We start from the raw sequence: 22,339 nt of genomic DNA, 5'->3' as shown, positions 1-22,339 counted from the left end.
TATATCCTAGTTTTAAGGTTGAGAAAATTGCAGCTCTTTAAACAAAAACAGTGTTCTAATTAGAATCCAATGAAAAGTCAATCTTGAATGTTGAAGTCCCCCTGTAGTTATGTCTTCCCTTAGAACGTAACCGTCCAACTTAGAGACAGATAATGCGGGATGACATGCTGTTGGCTTTGATGCCAGAGAACATTATAACAAGTTGTCAAAAATGTAATTGTCCCAGTTTACGTAGATGATAGTATTATACCTTTTATTAATTGTCTCAATTATCTTCGTCTTGTGAAGTAAGGGCACGAATAGCATTTATTATATCAAACCTTAGGTAATTTTGGATTTTCCCTTGAAACACCCATAGAGCACCAAACTCAGAGACCAATTCTAATTTGCTCTCAATCTTACCACTGTTTGGTGAGAGTAAGGCTCTAGGAGTAAGTTGTGAGCCCTGCCATCTCCATCTCCGTGTCAGCACTTCACAGTAGTCAGACTCTGGCAGAAGTTTATCGGCTGAGCCTACAGTTGTGTGCCCTATTTTTCAGCTTTTCATGCATCTGTCACTTTCTAGGCTTCAGCCAAGTTTGCTGAGCATTGGAATCCTCAGTCAACAAAGTGCTAAAATCCGTAACTTTGAAAACCCTTTTTTAACCAGCAGCTAATGCTCTTCAAGTCAAGTGGAACTGCAAAACTCAAGAAATATGAAAGCAATCCCCTATCAGTGGGACTGGTAGCTTCTCTTTCAATTTATTTGGTGACTCAAAAGTAATAGGAAAATAGATAGAACTATACATCCTATGTACTATATTTCAGGGATACAAACTAGGGATATGACAAATATCTATAAAGTGACAGGTCAGACTAGTTTTGCACAATGTGGATATGCTGTGCTTTGTTTGAATTGATGCATTATTGATAAATGCTGTAAATAATAATGGATTTTACATTTAATTAACTATACATTTGTCAGTACCCCGTTGCTCTGACAAAATCAATGACAATGATTTTGATATGTTGTGACAATAACAAAGATTTTTAAGTAGTTTTAATTTATATAAGAGCAGATTACAGTGTGTGAGACAATTTCCTAACTACTTTGTTATGTTTTAACACTTATGAAATGTATACATTAGTTAACATACCTATCTATTTATCTATCAATCAATCAATCAATCTATCTATCTATATTTATTTATTAATCTATCATTTATTTAGTTTGCTAGTAATGTTTTAGAATAAATAACATTGGAAAAAGAATTAAAAATATCTCATACACAGATTGAAAATCTTTTTGCCTGAATACATAATTTACTGGTAATTTATGTTCTTGTTTGTATTTTAAAACAAGAAAGGCTTATTTCTCAACCATGTAGTGAAGTTTGGCATTCAGAATTTTAGAGCTTCTTTGTCCCTACGACTTCATTTCAGATAATAATTCCACAGAAAAAATGATAAGGAGTGAAATGGTAACCAATAAAAACAAATGATGTCCCTTTAGTATTCTTCATGAGAATGCCCCACAAATTGCATAAATTCTCATTACTTCAGTCTCACAGTTAAACCTCTCTGTAACTAGTTATGATTAGTAAGCAAAATTGCTTACCTTCCAGGTAGAGTGTGGACTGTGACATGCCTAATAGAAAAGAAACATTTGTTACAGGAAGAAAACAACTCATCAGTGGTTTCTTATTTAGTGATCTTTAAAGGTCAGAACTCTGTGAATGTTGTCTTTAACAATTTCTAACAAGGACCCTTCAGATGTTTTACAATAGTTATAGTGGTTTGAGATTTTAATACTAAATTTGATGGAAACATTTTTGCATACTATATAAGAAATATATGTATGCCTAGGTCTGTGTACATAAATTTATGTGTTGATGCATAATACAAAATAAGGAAAGCTACTAACATCATTTATAATTCATATTCCTGCTTAAATATTAATAAAATTCCAAAATCAATGAAGTATTTATTTTTAATACTTGATTCGGATTAACAAAATAAGTTTTAATCTCATATTGTTTATAAAAGTAAAATCTACCTGCTTTGAAATGTAGAATTTGCCCTCACTTGTTTCCTACCTCTACCATGATATTTTATGGTAATTTCTCATTTCTATGTAGGGTAAACCAAATCTAAAAATGTCTAACACATGTATTATAATCTGACAACATGTCTGTACTATAGGCACATGCTACTTTTATTCTGAAAACATAATCAATGTATTTGTTGCATAGCTATTATCAATAATATATTTAATACCTACAATATTTAAAGCTTGTGTTGAATCTCCTAATAGCAACAACATTGTACTAAGTGTTGGAAATAGAAATATATTTTCTCTTATAGGGCTTATCTACTGAGATGATAAAGTCACATTCACAAATCTTAAAAATATTTATACATTTTGAGTGAGCATGTGTGCTGATCTTTCTGTTTGCTGTGAATATATGTTGCTACCATTGGTTAATAAATAAGTTAGTCTGGCCTGTGGTAAGATAAGCCATAGCCAGACAGAGAATCCGAGCAAATATACAGGAAGAGGAAAGATGGAGACAGGGAAGAAGCAGCAGTTTGCCTGGTGAGCAAGGATGTAACAGAACACAGGTAGGGCAACAATATATGTGGTAATGCATAGATTAACAGAAATTCAATAATTTCAGATAAAAGAGCCAGTTAGCAATAAGCCTGAACTATAGACCAAACAGTTTGTAATTAATATGAGCCTCTGTATGTTTATTTGGGACTGAGCAGCTGCGAGACACAGGGAAACTTCTGGCTACATGTGTGTTTCTGTATTGTACACATGTATGCGAATTTGTGGTGCGAAGATGATGGGGCACCCAAAAAAAAAGACGAGGTTTATTTTTAATATTTTAAAATCATCCCTCATTTTACATTACGTATTTGTGTGTGTGTGTGTGTGTGTGTGTGTGTGTGTGTGTGTGTGTGTGTGTGTTTACCCTCTGAGGTTAGAACAGTGTGTGAGATATTCTGGAAATGGAGCTACAGGAAGTTGTGGGCAGCCATGCAGGTGATAGGAACTGAAACTTGTTTCTCTGTAACAGCAGCATACATGCTGTACTTCTGAGATATAATTGCAAACCAACATAGAGATTTCTGTCTCAAAAAATTGTGTGGATGTGGATTTTAGTATCGTTTACTAATGTAGGGATCAAGAAATTTGTGAAAAATGACAGTGAGAAATACTAAATAATTTATCTATTTTCTAGTATCAGAACATTGATGCTAAACACCTAAGTCCAAGTATTTTCCAGACAAAAGCATGCCTGTTATTTCTGGACATTATTGATTCACTCTATTAATGAACTTTGTCTTTGCAGAATCAACTGTGCATGTAGCTAGGGTAGATTCCAGGAAGTGGTGGCAGGCAGAGCCACCCTGAAGTTTGGAGATAAGTTAAGATGACAGGATAGAACTGGAAATAATGACTCTTTACACATTGGCTTTAAGAATTTATTTCTAAAGATAACTATGATTTAATCCAATTTGAAAGATAAGCAAGGGACTGGGAATGCAAAAATAGAAATGAGATTTACTTAACAAGAAGGTATCCAGAAGACGGAAGAGTTGCAGAAAGTAAACCATAAGAATCAAAGAACAGACACTCCATTTAAAAGAAGCATAAGAAAATAAGATGTATTGAAAGTTTGTGTATTATCAGCTTAAGAGATGTTTTAGTTGAAGACTTCTATTTTCTTCAGGTATTAGGGGTCTAGACCATTTGTAAGAAGGTAAAAGTTTGATCCAGTATTAAAAAAAAAAAAAAAGTAAGATAATAGGGAAAAGGAAGCTGAACTGAGATCTAAAAATAAACGAATTAGTTGGAAAATGTAGACTATAGATAAAACAAAATAAGTGGCCTGAGGAAAAAGCATATTTATTTATTGATTGATTGATTGATTGATTGACAAGTATTTTTGAGATTCTGCTTGGGTCTGGGTATTACATATACAAAGTTGAACCCGTGGGCCTGAGTTGTTCTTCAGTAGTAGTTAGCAGCTAGATTATAGGAGAATAGGGCACATAAACTCAAGATTGGCTTTGCTTATAATGACAAATTCATTAAAAAAATGTTAGCAAGAGGGATTTTATAGCCATAGAACAGAACTGAAGATGAAAATTAAAGATTAAAAAAGGAAGCTGTGGAAGACTGGTGGGGAAAGGCAAGTGGGGAAATAAGCTGAAGAATCGATGCAGGTAAAGAAGACGAGGGAAGGTACAGGTCACAGAAAATATATGCCCACATTAAAACATTGGCTGCTGCCTTATATTTTATACAATTGATTCTGTACTATGAAAAAATCAGGAACAATCTAAAATAATTTTAATTAAGTGACATCTTAATAATTAGAGTTCTGTAAATTCTACACCACATTAAAGATGACAATAAAGATTGCACCTTGATTAATTTAATTAATATTTTAATGAGCACAAGTCACTTCTGAATTCTCTCAATAAAAACACAAAACATAAATAAAGTGCAAAGTTTTTCTTTAAGGGCCATGTATAGGGCAGTAAGGAAATAAATAGAAGGTAGTAATCTAGAATTACAGGCAAAGAATGAGAGGTATATTTCAATTACTGAAAACAGAGATAGCACAGAAATATTTTTTAAAAAACTTTTATTAATGCTTTTTGGATTTCACATCATACATTCCAATCCTACTTATCTCTCAATGTCCTCCAATCTGCCCCCCTCTGCCCTTGCAACCTCCCCACAAATAAAAACAAATTTAAAAGAAAAACCAAAAACCAAACAAAACAATGATAAAAAACAAAACAAGGAAAGAAAACAAATAGAATAATCTTGTCCTGGAAGTTGTGGTGTCACCCTTTGAGTCACACACTTTACATGTTAGTACCTTCATCTTTACTTTCAAGTGTTTGTAGTCAAGAATCATTGGTCTGGCTTGATGCCTATGGTTTCTGCTATGCCATCAATAAAAGGCTCTCACTGGAAGTCCTCGTGGGTGTACTGTTGTTGTCCTGCATACATGGAGATCCTGCTGCTTTGGATCTGTACCTTTGTCTCCTTCACATGCTCCAACAGTTCATAGATTTGGTGGATGTTGGGGTAGGCCAACTCATAGCCCTAGTTCTGGACCTGCACTCAGAAGTCAAATTCTTTACCCAAGCTTATCTAGCTAGATTTAGAAGCTGAAATGAAGTTTTTGATTATCAACTTCATTCTTTATTTATTTCCAGATTTAATATATGAGATTCACAAACACACACAATTTCACCTAAACGTATTATCAAACTATTCTAGAACAATAAAAATTATAAATGTTTATATAATTAATTATTATATTAATTCAGGCATGTTTTTGTCGAGTACCCAGCCAAGACAATCAGAATTACAATGTTGGATTGAGAAACTAGAAAAATGTTACTTTTATTTTTATACCTATGACTATTTTATTACCTCAGAAGAAGTTTTCCCCATTAATTATTGGTTTTCTCATTTATAATTGCATTTGCAAAGGTTTTTAATGCAAACTGACTAATACTGATAATTATATGAAAACAGTAATATTTGAGCAGTTGAACTGTCAAATGCTAATAAGATGGTTCCTGGTGAACTCCTGATGCACAGGGCAGAGAAGGACAACCATTTCTTATGGTGATATTAAAAAAAAAAATTAAAAGAACATCAATGCTATTTAGATTTCATTTTAGTCTAAATATAGCTTGCTAAGTATTTGATAATGCTCTTATATTTAGCTGTAACTCAATCTAGGCTGACTCCTGTATCCTATGCATAGTTTCATTGTGCTAACCATTTTGCCAGAGCTTTAGATGGAAGACTCAGGGAATTTTTTTCTTTCTTTTTTATTATTATATTTGTGCTCCAATTCCACACATCAGCCATGGGTCACCCCCTCCTCTCCCCTTACCCCCCACCTGCCCCCATCCCCTCCCCTCCATTCCCATCTCCTCCAGGGACAAGACTCCCCTGGGGATTAATCTCAACCTGGTGGATTCAGTAAAGGCAGCTCCAGTCCCCTCCTGGCAGGCTGAGAAAAGTGTCCCTATGTAAGCCCAAGTTTCCAAACAGCCAGCTCATGCACTAAGGACAGGTCCTGGTTCCACAGCCTGGATGCCTCCCAAACAGTTCAAGCTATTCAATTGTCTCACTTATCCAGAGGGCCTGCTCCAGCTGGGGGCTCCACAGCCTTTGGTTCATAATTCATGTGCTTACATTTTTTTTGACTATTTGTCCCTGTGCTTTTCCAATCTTGGTCTCAACAATTCATACTTTTACAGTCCCTCCTCTTTCTCCACAATTGGACACCTGGAGCTCCTCTTGGGGCCCAGCTGAGGATCTCTCTGCATCCACTTTAATCAGTTATTGGAGGGGAGCTCTCCTCCACTGCTGGTGGGGATGCAAGCTTGTACAGCCACTTTAGAAATCAATATGGCACTTGCTTAGAAAATTGGGAATCCATCTCCCCCAAGACCCAGCTGTAGCATTCTTGGGCATATACCCAAGGAATGCTCAATCATCCCACAAGGGCATTTGCTCAGCTATGTTCATATCAGCATTGTTTGTCAGAGCCAGAACCTGGAAACAACCTAGATGCCCTTCAACTGAAGAATGGATAAAGAAAATAAGGTACATATACACAATGGAGTACTACTCAGCAGAGAAAATCAATGATGTCATGAGGTTTGCAGGCAAATGGATGGATCTAGAAAAAATCATCCTGAGTGAGGTAACCCAGACTCAGAAGGACAAACACGGTATGTACTCATAGGAGGATACTATTTGTAAAACAAAGATGACTAGACTGCTACACAACTCCAGGGAAGCTACCTAGAAAATGGGACCCTTGGCAAGACACAGGGATCACCCAATGACAGAGAAATGGATGAGATCTACATGAACAACCTGGACGACAGTGGCAGAAATGAAGGGCAAGATTTGAGGGAAAGAAAGCTTAGGGGAGCAGGAGATCCCAGCTGGATCAAGAACAGAAAGGGAGAACAAGGAATAACAGACCATGATGAATGAAGACCACATGAAAGCAGGAATGGGAAGAGTGCTGGAGAAGTCCCCAGAAATCCACAATGATACATCCTCTGTAGACTGCTGGCAATGGTCGACAGAAAGCCTGATCTGACCTAGTCTGATGATCAGGTGGCCCACCACCCTACCAGTTGAGCAGGAAGACTCAGGGATTTTAAGTTATATTGGTTTCTTAGTCATAACGAGGCTTCCAAAAAGTGAGGATGTATTGATTGCCCTTCATTATCAACTTGAATGGCTTACAATCACCCAGGAAACACACCTCAGAGTGTATCTGTAAGACTATTTCCAGGGAAACAACTGAATCTGAAGTTGGTGACACCAGTCCATGAGTTGAAGTCTCAGACCACATATAATGCAGAAATCATATTGCGCATGAAAATTTATCTTGTTCACAGTTCCTAACTATGAACAAAATGTGGCATTTGCCTCACAGTCCTTGCCATGAAGTGCTCTACCAGAAAACATTGATTCAGAATGCATTCTTTTCCCCTTAAGGTATTTTCTGTCAGGTGTTTTGTTACAGAAGAATAAAAAGTAACATATACCATTGTAACATTTTTTGTTCAAATAACGATTTATGTAAATTCATAGATTGAGCAGAATTACATTAGAATCAGTTTTAGCATTGGGAATTTGTTGTTTGTGTAAAGATAATCTACTGAATTATACTGAACAGTCCCTTATTAACAAATTGCAATCTTATTTGGCCTTATTTAATACATTTTGACAAAGCAAAGTTCTTGTTCTTTAGATCCAGTGTTTTTAATTTTCTATTTTTCATTCTTGAAAATAGCAGTATGTACATTTCTAAGGTGAATTCTAATATCAAAATGATATTCTACATTAATTAATTTTACATAAACATACTTTCCATTCTGATTAATTTAACCATTTATTTCTGTTTTCAGATATATAGTGTTCAATTATATAAGCACTAAAATCATAATAAAATGTATGATCTAGAGAGTGGGAATTAACTTAGTACATTACTTGCCTAATATCTATAATGCTTGGGTTTCATCTATATTAAGAGGGAAAAATAAAATTTAGAAAGTAAACCATTCTTTTGTCACTAAATTTCCCAAAATTTCAGAAGGAGCCATTTACCATAATATATTATTTGACTTACAGGTAAATATGTTTTACACAGGCATTTCATAAAGATAACTATGATGGTTGAATTCCACAATCTTCAGCATCTGCGATTGTATTCAGAATTTATCACAAATTATTAATGTGCTATCAGTGCTTCATTTTTTACCTATTCATATTTGTTCTTAGTTTCTGATTGCTATAAATTTCCTCTGTGTTTTAAGTAAAATTTAAATCAACATAATTGACAAGTAAAATGAATTTTTAAGGAAAAGTAAAATAAAGTTCACTTTGAGCAGCTCAGCCCTTGAGATTTTCTTTAAATGGCATATTGATGGATCCGATTCAGTTACACAGATTTCCCAAGGGTTATTGGTACATCGTTACTCCTGTGTTTTATGGATGTGATTGTACATAATCTTATATTCTGTACAGATTCTTACATCTATGAAGATGTCAAGACAGTGAACCTTTCCTATGACTCTTGTAGTCCATGCATAAATACACATGCCTACAGCCAACTCTCCTTTCCTCTTCCCCCTGATCCTGAGCCTTTCATTACTATTAATCTATTTCCCATGCGTTGGATTTTGTTATTTCAAAACTTTACATCAGTCTAATCATATAGAAGTATTTCATAATGGATTCTTTTCACTTCAAATAATTCATTTGAGAACTGCTCAATTATTTCTATGTATCATAAGTCTACTCCTTTTTAGCACTGAGTGATAGTGATAGTCCTTGAAATATCAATTTATCAAGTCTTTCATTCATTTATTCACATATAGTAGGATATGTGAAATTTATAATGTTTTCTTGCTAAAAATAAACAGGATTTTGAGTGCAAAATTATATCCCCAGATTAATTTCAAATTCCATGTAGTATATAGTCATGAGAGGATTTATAAGACAATTAAAAGTTTGGTTTTGTGATACTGGGACTTCAGTTTCTAGGTAGGCTAAATTTAGTATTTCAAGTATAATATATAATGAAGTATATATCTTTACTTCTTTATGCATATTGCCCTTTATTTAATGGCATTTTCACCATCCCATTTTTTATACAGTTTATTCATCATAAAGAGGGATGCCCCCCCTACTTGCTGTGTCCTCATATTGTGGAGATTTTCTAAAAATGGCACTGATATTTTCTCTGTTGGTTAAAGAAGAGTCATATTAAATTACATTCACAAACACGTAAACTCATTGGAACTGTGTTCTATCCTAGTAAGAAACACCTCAAGAACAGTCACATTGAGCATGAGAGCCTATGCATATAAACTAGTAAAGGAGGAACAGATAAATTCACTGGATAACAAACCCACCAACACACTGTGGGAGACCCAGTAGCTTGATCATTTAGGGCAGAATAGTTAAACAAGATATTACAAGGGTGGCCTCTTTGTAAAGACACCATTTCCTCTCTTTCTTTGATCTTTGAAGAACTAAGTTAGGAGAAATATGATCAACCTATACTGCAGGTAAACATAAATAAATAAATAAATAGATTGATAGATAAATGAATAAATAAACTGTTTTTCTTTAAAGTAAAGCATCATATTTATGGCAACATATTTGAAATTTAGTCTCCTTCTGTCATGTATGTTAAGCTCTTCTGAGTCTAACATGGAGTCTTTGAGAAAGGAACAGAAATATAGATCAATTCATCTGCTTGTAGCACCCAACTGTAAGCAGAATTTCTCTTTGTTTCAGAAGCTGCTCCCAAATAACCACAAAGAGGCTTAATATTAATTATAAATGCTTGACTAATAGCTCTAGCTAGTTACTAGCTAACTCTTACATTTTAAATTCATCCATATTATATCTATGTTCCACCACATGGCTCAGTACCTTATCTCAGTATGGCATTTTCATGTCCTGCTTCCTCTGTGTCTCCTGGTGATTGATTCCTCAGACTCCACCATTCTTCTTCCCAGCATCCTCCTAGTCTGTCTCTCTTGTCCAGTCTCTTCTTCCCAACTATAGGCCAGTAAGTTCTTTATTAAATAATGAGAGTAACACATATTCACAATGTGCAGAAGATTTATTCTCCAGCACCCAACATGAACGCTTTAAGGAATATCATGCAATGCCTTTTCTGAATTTTATTGGCGTAAGAATAACAGCACAAATTTGAGTACGATCATGTCTTCAGTAAGTTTTTTTTTTTAATTTGACATTCCCTTATGCCTGTCTGCAGTTTCCTAACAGCATTATACTTATCTAACTGTAATGTTTCACAGCATTCTGAATTAACACTGAAAACCCAAGGTTTTATCCCAGTTGTACTCTTAAATGAATGTATAAAAAGTGAGCATGATTTTGATACAGTGCTCTCTGAAAAATGCATAACCAGATGCTAAAATTATGGCCTAATTGACCATTAAGAGTGGGTTGTAATTAGTTTTCCAAGATTTAAAATATAGTTGGCCTACAGAATAAATAATAGCATGCTAAATCACTGTGACATGTCAATGATTTTAGCTCTGACAAAAAATGTTACTATTTGTAAAAGATATAGCAATTTTGATACCAGCATTTGAGTTCTTTTTTTTTTTTCTTTAAGGGAATAACAATGCTCTTAAACAAACAAACAAACAAAGGATTCTAGGGCAGCTTGCTTCCTGCTGAAGGCAAATCACAGCAATATCATAGTCAGCCTGTAGGAATTTGGAGTTCTGCTATAGTAATGGAGAAATGTTATATTCTTAAGGTCCATTTTCTTAGCATGTTTCTTCCACTATTTGCCAAAAGAGAAACATGTCAACTCACAAAAAACAAACAAACAAAAAACCATATTACTCACTACAGTGTTTTTCAGTGTAATAGATATTTAAAGATATTTTCTTGGGTGGTGGGTAATCTGAATTGAAGATAAAAAAAAAACATATAAAATCTCCATTTGAATATTAAAATTTCTTACAGTTTTCATTGGAGAGAAAGTTGAGTAGTTAATGTGTTTATCAAACAAGCAAGGCAGCTGTAGTTTTGGATTCTCAACCCCAAGTAAATGTCAATGATTGCAGTAGCTTTCCTAGATTTCTAGCTTTGGATGCCAGATACAGGAATACTCAAAGTTTTCCAGAGATTTGCCACAATGGTCAGAGCTTAGTGTTTATTTGAGAGAGCCAGTCTCAAAAACAATAAAGGTAGAGAGTAAGAAGGAAGATGGTATCCCTTAACCTCAGCATCTCCACGCATGCTCACATGTGAATTCCCTTCCTTCACATGCCACCAAACATAAATACATACCTCCACTGTTACCTACATCAGAAAAAGAAAAATGACAGAAAGTATCTTGTTATTAAAAGTTATTTAAGGAAAACTTCCAGCATGATTTCTCAGGCCCAAGTTTCCCTGTACCTAATTACAAAAATTGTCTTTTTAAAAAAATTATTATATTTGTAAAGGCTTCTTTTTTTTTCTATAATTCTTTAAAGTCTTATTTTTTTCCTCTGAGAGTGGATTTTCTTATAACAAGGAAATATGGAGCCAAATTATAACAACTGAATAAATTGACACTTTTCTTTTATATTTGACAATCCACTTGTTATGAGGAACTGTATAAATACAAAGGATTGCATGTGAGTATCTGTAAACTTTATTAAACAACTTGATTCTTGCCATAGGCTTTTCACAAATGTTTGTTCTTTTGTGAAGTAATGTTTTCATGCCCCTCAAAGTCTGTGATCAACTGTGAATATATAGAATTGTGGCATTTCCTTCCAGACAAGATCAATAAGTACATAAAAACATAACAATGTGAAGCACGATGTGGGGAGGGCTCTCAGGTTTTCCCTCTGCTCATGCACACGCACACTGCTGTTTTTCCTCTGCTGCCACCCACTCCAGCTTTGTGAACCCAGTCTGAGAAAGTGCATTGTAGGGTTCATTGCCCCAGGTTTCTAGGCTTTTCCCACAGCTGTCTGCATCACACTCTGTGAACCTTGAGGGCATTTCTGTTCAGGAAAACAAAGGAATGCTGCTTGCCACAAAATCTCGTTTCCTTCTTCACTCAAGGCATTGCCACTGTTGATTTATTTGCATGTGGTTTTGTTCTCAATCTGAGGGCAATAATATTACACATGAGAATTGAGAAAAGATGTAAGCTACAATTTCAAGACATAGAACTTTAACAGCAGTAACAATTTATGGAGCATTTCAGTACCTGTCACACACTCATGCATACATAGTATTCATAATACACATTTGTTTAATTAAAATAGTTAAAAGAGGGTCTATACATTTTATAATGTTATATTAAATATATCCCTACAGGAAGAATATTCCCCACATGGTTCTGTATCAGATAAAATGGAGTTTTATCTGATACACGGATGTAACCCTTCCAGTTCTTTATGAGCCAAAGCAGTTCCGGGGGGGGGGGGGGTTATTAAAGATTTGAAAACAGAAAGACTCGCATTATGCACATGGTGTGTCTATGAGAACTTAATTTTCTATTTGATTCTGAGATAAATGAAAGATGTTCATGAATCACTTGTGGGAGATAATTCCCTCTTGACTGTGCATCACGCACCTACCAGTGAAATGTGTTAGAAATTCAGCAACAAAACAATATTCTATGACATCTTACGAATTTTAAACTAGGAACCTCAAATAACTATGAAAGAAAGAAATGTATAGTTAATACTCTACAGTGAATTGCGTTGTCTGTAGTTGTTCTTCCCTCAATTTTACACCCAGTCTTTCTGCCATATCAGAGAAGAAAAATTTTGTCATGTTGTCAGTAAGAAGATACTGAAATTTCTCATAAACATATAGAAACAAATTGTTACTATTGTTGTTCCTTTAAGATTACATCCTCATGGGTAATGGAGAGCAGCAAAGCCTTTCTTTCATGGCCTGGAGGTTCTCTTTCAGGATTGACTATGTGACATTTATCAACAGTCACCTGGGAGTTATAATAGGCAGTGACTCTTATAAGGGCCTATAGAAGAAAGGGTATACCTAACAACATTAAAAACTCACATTAGTTGCAATAATAGTAATAACAATAACTCACCTGTGAAAAAACACTTTACAAAAACATAATTGGTTAATGTGACTTCACAAAGGAAGGGTGGGGGAAGGGAAGGTAGGCTGATCATTTTGAATGATAGAATTGTTCTCTGAGACAAGCAAGCCCAAACATAAAAGGTGTTTAAGGGCAGGAGACTTATTTTGATGAAGTACATTACAAAGTACTATCTAAGGGTCATGAAGACCAAGTAAGCCTGGCTCATAAAGAAATGGAGCAAACCTGCTGAGGGTGGACATCACAAAAGAGGATGAGCTTCCTGAGAGACAAGGATGCTATAAATGGCTGTGTTCTAACTGTAGGCAGCATTTGAGACATACAGCCTAGCACTGCATCCTATGAATAAAGGACTTCTCACTTAGGGACTACCACTCATGCACGGTAAGTTGGGTCTTAACCGTGCCATAGGAAATATTTTTCAGGAGACAGTGGGAAGTAAATTTAGTGAGGTTAGGTAATGACAAAAAAAAAAAAAAGTACATATTTTAAACTTAGGCAGGGATGAACAAAGAGAAGGAAATACTGCAGTCAGTTGGGACAAATCTCTCCCACTTGCGTCCTCCAAATAAACACATAGAGGCTTATATTAATAATAACTGCATGGCCATGGCTCAAGACTTTTGTTAGCTAGCACTTATATCTTAAATTAGCCCATAACTACTAATCTATGTATCACCACATGTTCCATGGCTTTACCTGCATCCTGTTTCATTATATGTTTCTCCTTGGGCGGCTCGCTGTTGTCTCCCCTGCCTTCTTCTTGTCTCTCTTTCTGAGTTTCCCACCTGCCTCTAAGCTGCCTTGCCATAGGCTTTATTTCTCAACCAATCAGAGAAACATATATTTGCAGCATGCAGAAAGACATTTCCCCCCAAAACAAAGGGAAGGTTTTAACTTTAACCTATCAATACACCTTTAATAAAACTCTATGAGTATGCAGCCAAGCCATAGATTGGAGCTGCTCCACAGACTTGGCCCTACTATACTTCTGAAGGTACATTGCTCTAAGAATATAATTTACATCCAGATTCAAGATAAGTTGTATAAAAATTCATTAAAAAAAGGATATATGACTTGGTTTACTTATGTTATTTATTAATATATTTCTTTTATATGCTCATTTATGAGCTTGTGTTCCAAGCTTCTCACAGGCTAGAAAAGGCAATAGTTCTCCAAGCTGTACTTCCAGACATTTTAAGGAGGATGGTTTGGTCCTTATGAGCTAGGGTCTGAATTCTAGTTCTCATTATAGATCAGCAAATACTCTTAGCTACTCAGTCATCTCTCAGGCCCATTACAAATTTGCTTTCTGAAAATGAAATTATAAGATAACTTATGAGTTAGATTATTTGAATCTATGTACCAGATATTAGTGCTACTATGGGTGAGCTTAAATGTAGCACTTGTCTTTCTGGGTCTGGGTTACTTGATTCAAGATGTATATTTACATCAAAAAATTATGATTCATTCATGTAATAGTAAGCCTTCTTGAGACTATAGCTATGTACATAATATAAGTTATAATATTTACCTTCAAATATATAATATGCACATACGTATACCCCAAACTACAACTGAAATTTTGAACCTAGTTTTGGTTAGATGTCTCATTCTTTCTCTTTTTCACTCAATGTCATAGTTTTCTATCTCTTGCTTGAGTGAAAGAACTTTATTCAGTGCATATACCCATTGAAGTCCTCTGTTTGACCAAGATCCATTTGGGTCTATAAAAGAATTTAATGATATGTGCAAAACAAACAATACAAAAATGCTTATGCTAGACTCATCCAAATTATTTTGTGAATGATAACAATAATAATAATATCTAGATTTAATAGAAGTGTGAACACTTTTCTTTTTTCTTTGAAATAGATTCTTTAGTTTAAAATGTTAATTTTATTTGTTTACATTTTCAAATAAAAAATGGTTACATCACTTTCCCTTTCTCTTCCTCCATCCCATTCCCTTCCTTCTCACCTTCTTTCAGTCCTTCCCATGCCTCCCTCTACCCTAAAACTGATAACTTCTTTTTCCTTCATTGTGATCCTCTCTCTCTCTGTATATATATATATATACATACATACACACATACATACATGCATATATGGATATGGATATGGAAAATATATAAATATTTATAACTTCACATTGGTTAACCATCAAGGGCACTCATCCCTGAAATAGGCTAATTCTTCCTCTCTCACAGTCCTAAACAATATTTGTTTGTTTGGCCGGGTGGTGGTGGTGGCACATGCCTTTAATCCCAGTACTCGGAAGGCAGAGGCAAGCAGATTTCTGTGAGTTCGAGGCCAGCCTAGTCTCCAAAGTGAGTTCCACGAAAGGCACAAAGCTACACAGAGAAACCCTGTCTTGAAAAACCAAAAAAAAAAAGTTTGTTTATTTTGACATTTAATTTAAGTACAACGTTTTATCCATTCATTTCCTCCCTCCAAACACTTCCACACACCATTTCCTGCTCTCATTCAAACTCATGGTCTCTTTTTCATTAATTATTGTTTCATGAGCATATGTATTTTTATATATTTTTTTCCTAAGTACAACGTTTTGAATCATATAATGCTACTTATATGTATATTTTCAGGGCTTATCACTTAGTACTGGGCAAGCAGTGGTATTATCTTCCCGGGGAGGACTGACTCTCCTGCTGTCTGCTATATTCAATTGCCTACAGTTCTTTGTGTAAGACTGTGGCCTCTCTGTCTTCTCTCTGTCCAGCTTGGTGTGTTCATTTGTGTCATCCTTGTTCAGCTCACATTTGGGAAGTCATGTTAGTGAGACTTGACAACTATCACCCCTGATGTCACTAGGATACAACTCAAACTCCACGATCCTCTGGCTCTTACAATATTTCTGCCACCTCTTCTGCCTGGCTCACTGAGTTTTAGGTGTAGGAGTTTTTTGTAGATGTATAGATCCCCATAACTCTGCATTTTGAGAGGTAATGATTTTCTTTAGTGGCTTTTGTCTGTTGTAAAGAGAATTTTTCTGGATGATTGGTGAGGAGAACACTTAACTGTAGCTGTAAGGACAAAAGTTTATAAATTGTTGTTAGGATTAACTAGTGCCTCGTAAACCTCGGTAATTCCTCACTTCTCCAGAATCATTCTCAGACAGAACTAACTGTAGATTGTGAAGTGGTTTACTTAACAATATTTATAGAAAACAAATGTTAGATAAGGGGCCTTTGGTAAGTAATATATTTTAAGCGATGGTCCAAGAATGAAATGCCTACCTTGAGTTATTTTTCTCTCCTTTGGGACTACCCCATGTAAAACCAGTTTTATTAGTTGTTCATTTGAGTTCAAGTGATTTCTTAGTATGCAAATAAACCTGAATGTTTCCTCGTTTACTGGAGGCCATGGTGTGTGAATCTGGGCCTAGTGAAAACTGTATATTTTATAAGGTAAATATATGTATATTTACTAGGTGGAAGTAACGCAGTGCTTACTTTTAGGAAGACAGGGAAAGGAATCCCTACAACCTCACTCTTCACAAAATTCTTGGTCATCTATGGCCAGGCTATTCCTTCCAGACACTCTAGGTATCTGTATCCTACTTTGTGTCCTGTTGAAATTATTTCTCATTCAAAGTGCAGGAAGCTATGGGACCCTAATACCTCTGACACATGACATTAAGAAAGAGAATGGAGAGTTCAGAGTCTAAAATAGAGAAATACACTACCATACAAGGTGATCAAGCCCAAGATAAATTATCTTCCAGAGAGGAAATATCTGCCAATTCTTATATGATCCAGTGGAGCCCAAAAAGATGCTGAATAAACCAATCTTATTTACACCAAATGAACTTGGTGTACCAGTTTTTAAATTTCTGATGCACCCCAGTGTGTGAAAATATGATGGTGTTTTGCTCTGAATGTTAAAGAAAGTGTAAGGGAAATATGGGGAGGTGATTAAAGAATCTACTTGTTTAATATTAATCTACATGTGAATCCTTACTCATGCTTTTCAGTTGTTTCCAAAGAGTTACTTAGACTTAATGAAGATCAATTTAATAGTGTAAAACAGAGAGACTCTTCCTTAAGATATATGTAGGATTAACCTATAATCAAATGCTGATCGTAAATCAAGCATGAAGTACCATCAAACACGATATAAAAGGCTAATTTTCCCAATCTCCTGTTTCAAGGATTATTTTTTTTTTACCACCATCACCAAGCTGCAGAGAAGGGAACCTTGTAATGGTAATGGCAAGGTATAAATTAGTTAAGAGAAAAGTGAGACTCTATTTATTATTTTCTCATAATTCATATTTGGATATGATCAGATCACATGTGATTGTTCTCTCAGAAGTTACAGGTTTCAAAGTCACTGAATAAGAACAAGTCAGGGGCAATTTTACATCCAGCCTTCACTGGTTCTTGCTGACGACACTGATCAAATCTTCAAAACCTGGTGCTTGTCAGGTATGCACTGAGGAGTGAAAGAAGAGCCCTATCTATAGTGCCAGGTAATCATGTCTCACTTCATTGAGAAAGTCTTCCATTTGGTGTAGAGAATTTTAGATATGTTAATTACACCCAAACACAATCCAAAGAGGTACTTATGAAAGAAATGATTTGAACCTTTGCCCCGAGGAGTCTTGAGAACCAAATTTTCACTTCTGGCTGACTGCACCCTGAGTGGTCTGAGGGGAATCCTGTGATTTGCCAACGAAGGCCATCCTTTGCATCATTGAGTTCTTCTGCTGTTAGTGCCTGCCCTCTCTGCTTGAGGCGCTGACTCGGCAACTGCTCCAGAGAATCTGACTGTGGACTAGGGCAATTTCTGAAAGTTTCAAGCAGGAGAGAACGGCGGTTTTTGTTTTTTCAAGTTTCTGTGTGTGGCAAAGAGGGCTTTGGGAGCCCTTTCTTCTTCAGCAGCTCTGTAATTCTCCCCTTGTGAAATGTCTTTCTGTGTGCTTTGCAGAGAATGGGATCTCAGCAGAGGCCTTCTGAAATGACTTCAGAAAAGCCCAGAATATAGTCAAGTGCCATATTGTACCCTGAACCACTTACAAACAGCTACAGGACATAACCATTGGTTTTGTTAACCTTTTCAGGTCACAAAAGGATTTGCAAATTACAAATGTGTGTAACAGCACATAAAATTGTACACTGAAACAAAGTTTCTTTCATTAAACTGACTTCTACGAAATATTTTTTCAGTGGAGTCACGATAATGATGCCGTATCTGTCTTATTATTATTCACATGTGACTTTCTCCATTATTTGATCATGCTTCTGACACTGACCCTTGTAAGTAATTCAGTCAAAGTGCATATGTGTATTCCCCATCTTCCTTTATTAGAGGAAATTGCTTTCTTAGCATATCTTCTGCTTCAAATAGTTCTAGCCTTAATTTTAATTCTAACATCACTCTGGCCTAAACACATCTTAGGTTAAAATAGGCTGGTTATTTCTTGCCCTAGATGTTCCTTTTATAAATACCTGTTAAAACAGGAAAACTCAATTACTGTTAGTGTGGAGAACAATGGTGTAGCCTATACAATTAGGAGAAGGTAATATATCATTTTAAACACACAAAAATGATTTCAATATTTGTGAGAGGATGAATTTCTTCAGTTTTCTATTTTCTAACAAAAATAGCCCCAATTAAAAAACTCTAAGTTGTAACTTTGTGAGACAATATTATTTTAAATATTTCAGGTACATATTAACAGTTTAATAATGTGTCTGACTTTTTCAAATTCAATATGATCTCTTTTGTTTAACAAAAATAAATTATTAATTTCTAAATAAGCTATTAAGGTATGTTGAAATGAGTTACTATTATAATATCATAATGTCAGATTTTTTTTGCATTTATATGCACAAACAAAAACACATTTATTTATGTCTTCTGACACATCTTCTGGAATATTTGTCACTAATCCATTTGAACTTGAAAGGATGGGCCACTTCCTCAGCAGTATTTGGGGTCTCTCATCCATAATCTTATTGATGGGCTCTTTGCAATTTGTAAAGCAAAATTAAAATCGACCTGTAATCTGTTAAAACAGTGCTAAGCACTCACATCAGCCATTAGCTCTGATAACTCCTTTATCTTTGTGAAAAGGAAAAGCTCTTAGGCATTGATTTTAAATAAAGAAATGAAGCTGCCAATCTGGGTCTACTTGCCACATGCTTAGCTCCTTGGGCTTTGTCTACATATCTCATGGTTGCCCTTTTTGTTAAAAATAGAATAATGCCTTCCTTTTTTTTTTTAAGGTGTTCCTTCAAGGTCTTGGCTCCACAGTTCAACCACATATTGTTTGGCCATGTGTCCTCAATATAACAATTAAACCAACAAAAATGTAAAGCTAATCAGGGAGATTTATTAAATTTGGCCACATATGGAAGAGGAAGAGCGATGTTAAAGGACTCATCCCCTAGTCCATCTTTAGGATGCCGACATAAAGTGTTTGAGAGAGTTATACTGATAAGGACTCCTGACCAAGAGATGATGCTACCCATCAGCATTGACTGGGCTTTGTGAAGTTATAAATCTTTTCCAGTTGACAAGATCCCTATCTAGCTGGCACCTGTCTCCCAGTCTTTTATTTTCCCAGTATGAAATTCCCAAGGAAGTTCCAATTCGCTGGAGTCCTTTGCTTTAATAATAGTCTAATAAACAAAATATAGGTATAAGTGTGCGCTTCAGATATCTTTATTCTTGACATGGCTGTTTTCCTTTGCACTTTCTTCTAAGGGACCACATTAAACCCCTTATGTTTCTCTATCAGACTGTAAATAGTGTGGTGGTATTGTGTTCCCTGAAATATTGTGCATGCTAATAAACTTATCTGGGGTCATAGAACAGGACGGGCACAATATTAAACATAGAGGTTAGGCAGTAGTGGCGCACGCCATTAATCCCAGCACTAGGGAGGCAGAGCCAGGTGGATCTCTGTGAGTTCAAGGTCACATTGGAAATAGTCAGGCATAGTGACTCATACCTTTAATCCCAGAAAGTGAGCCTTTAATCCCAGGGAGTGAATGCAGAAACCAGAAAGATATATAAGGCCTGAAGACCAGAAACTAAAAGCATTTGGCTGGTTAAGCATTCAGGCTTTTGAGCAACAGTTCAGCTTAGACCAATTCGGATGAGGGCTCAGAGGCTCTATCTGAGGAAACAGGATCAGCTGAGGAACTGGCAAGGTGAGGTAGCTGTGGCTTGTTCTACTTTTCTGATCTTCCAGCATTCACCCCAATACCTGGCTCCAGGTTTTATTTTATTAATAAGACATTTTAAGATTCCTGTTACAAAATGGAACATTTGCCACACTATTTTTAAATGAAACTATGCAAAATATAAATTTAGAATTTTATTTTCACTTTTTGTTTAAAATTTTCATCAAAACATTGTGGAACTCAAACAAGTGTCACAGAAATATTATACTTGTACAACTGGGCATTATGTTATAATACTAGTTACAAAAGCTGGAGATTATTTCAGTATATAGCTTAATCCTATTTACTGTATATTTGCTTTCTTGTATTTCCCAACTCTAGTGCCTGGAGGCCATATATAATAGACTACTTTTGAGTAGTAGAATATAATGTATAATTTCTAGGTTAATCAAAACCAGAATCAACCAGTATCTCTCCCTTTCCTTCACCCATTCATCTCCTTTAACTATGTATCTCTGACTCATGACTATCTATATTCCTGATTTTATATTCCTGATGTTTATAGAGAAATAATTTTACATATTTTTGTTATAAAATTTTTCATTTATTTTAAATATCATCCACAGTCTTCCCTCCCCTTCCTTCCTCTCACCTCCCATCACTTCCCTCCCCCTAACACTCCTTCTCTGTCTCCATTCAGAAAGGGGCAGGCTTCCCATGGGAGTCAGCAAGCATGGCATATTACTTGACTTGCTAGTTATTTTATTTATTTTAGCCAGTTTTCTTAGTATTACCAAATGGCATATATATCCTTTGTAACTGTTATGTGTAATTTATCAAAGTGTTATGACATATTTGGGAAGTGTATCTGATGAAACTTATGTTGGTTTGGCAATACGTCATTGTCTTAGGTTTTTCTTGCCGTGAATAGACACCATGACCATGGCAACTCTTATAAGGAAAACATCTAATTGAGGATGTCAGGTTACAGTTTCAGAGTTTCAGTACATTTGCATCATGAAGGGGAAAATGGCGGTGAGCAGGTTAGACATGGTGCTGGAGATAAGAGTCCTACATCTTGCAAACAACAGGAAATCAATTGAAAGTCATACTGAGGGAAGCTTGAGCAGAGACCTCAAAGCCCGCCCTGACAATAGCATACTTTCTCCAAGAAGGCCACACCTCCTAATTTTTTTTCAAATCACTACAGTGACAGTCAATATTGAATACCTCTTCTCAGTGCATCCACATATTACAATGACAGACTACCTTGGAGACAAATCTGAAAAATTATTTAACACTTGAAATACATAAAAACTGAGAAGTGAATATAGGTTTAATTTTTAAATTTAATTCTAATTTAAATGACCCACCAGTTAAAGTACTACCTAAATGAATATTAATGCTGACAAATTTCAGTATTAGTTGGTCATTAAAATACAAAAATATGTCACAAACTGAGAAGAGTAAGATGCATACAAATTTCAGGATTTAGTTGAAACATTTAGAAGAGACCTTGGTTCTTATGTGATTGCTGAAAGCAAAGCTACTTTAAATTCTCAAAGGAGAAAACAAGTGAAACATCAGCATTCCAGCTGCAGCTAGATAGCATGTCCTGAAAATAAGTGTGTGGCTTTTTAAAAACTTACTTTTAGAGGTTAAAGGGTACTTTTTAGGTTGTTAGAAGAAAATAATTACTATTGATTAGAAATTGGCTCAGCTTCTCTAGAAGGATTATTAAGGTCTTAAAATATAGAACAGGGTGTTATAAACAATATTGTATATTGTATTCTCCTGAATCTGTGCCGCTCTAGCCATTTCTTTGTTCAAAATGCCCTTTGAGATAGCTTATGAATCAAGGGAGCTTTGATATAAGGAACAATTTAGAACTAAAGACAATTTCAGCATTTAAAAAAGATAAGGTTTAGAAACCCTGACAAAAGCCACAGAGATTCTAAGTGAATGGTGTTGAGTAATTGTAGCACCTACAGATTTGTTCATTTATATA

The sequence above is a fragment of the Onychomys torridus genome, chromosome 9 (genome assembly GCF_903995425.1).
Source record: "Onychomys torridus chromosome 9, mOncTor1.1, whole genome shotgun sequence".
NCBI classification, from domain to species: domain Eukaryota; kingdom Metazoa; phylum Chordata; class Mammalia; order Rodentia; family Cricetidae; genus Onychomys; species Onychomys torridus.
The sequence above is the reverse complement of the archived record's forward strand: the minus strand, read 5'-3'. Positions refer to the sequence as shown.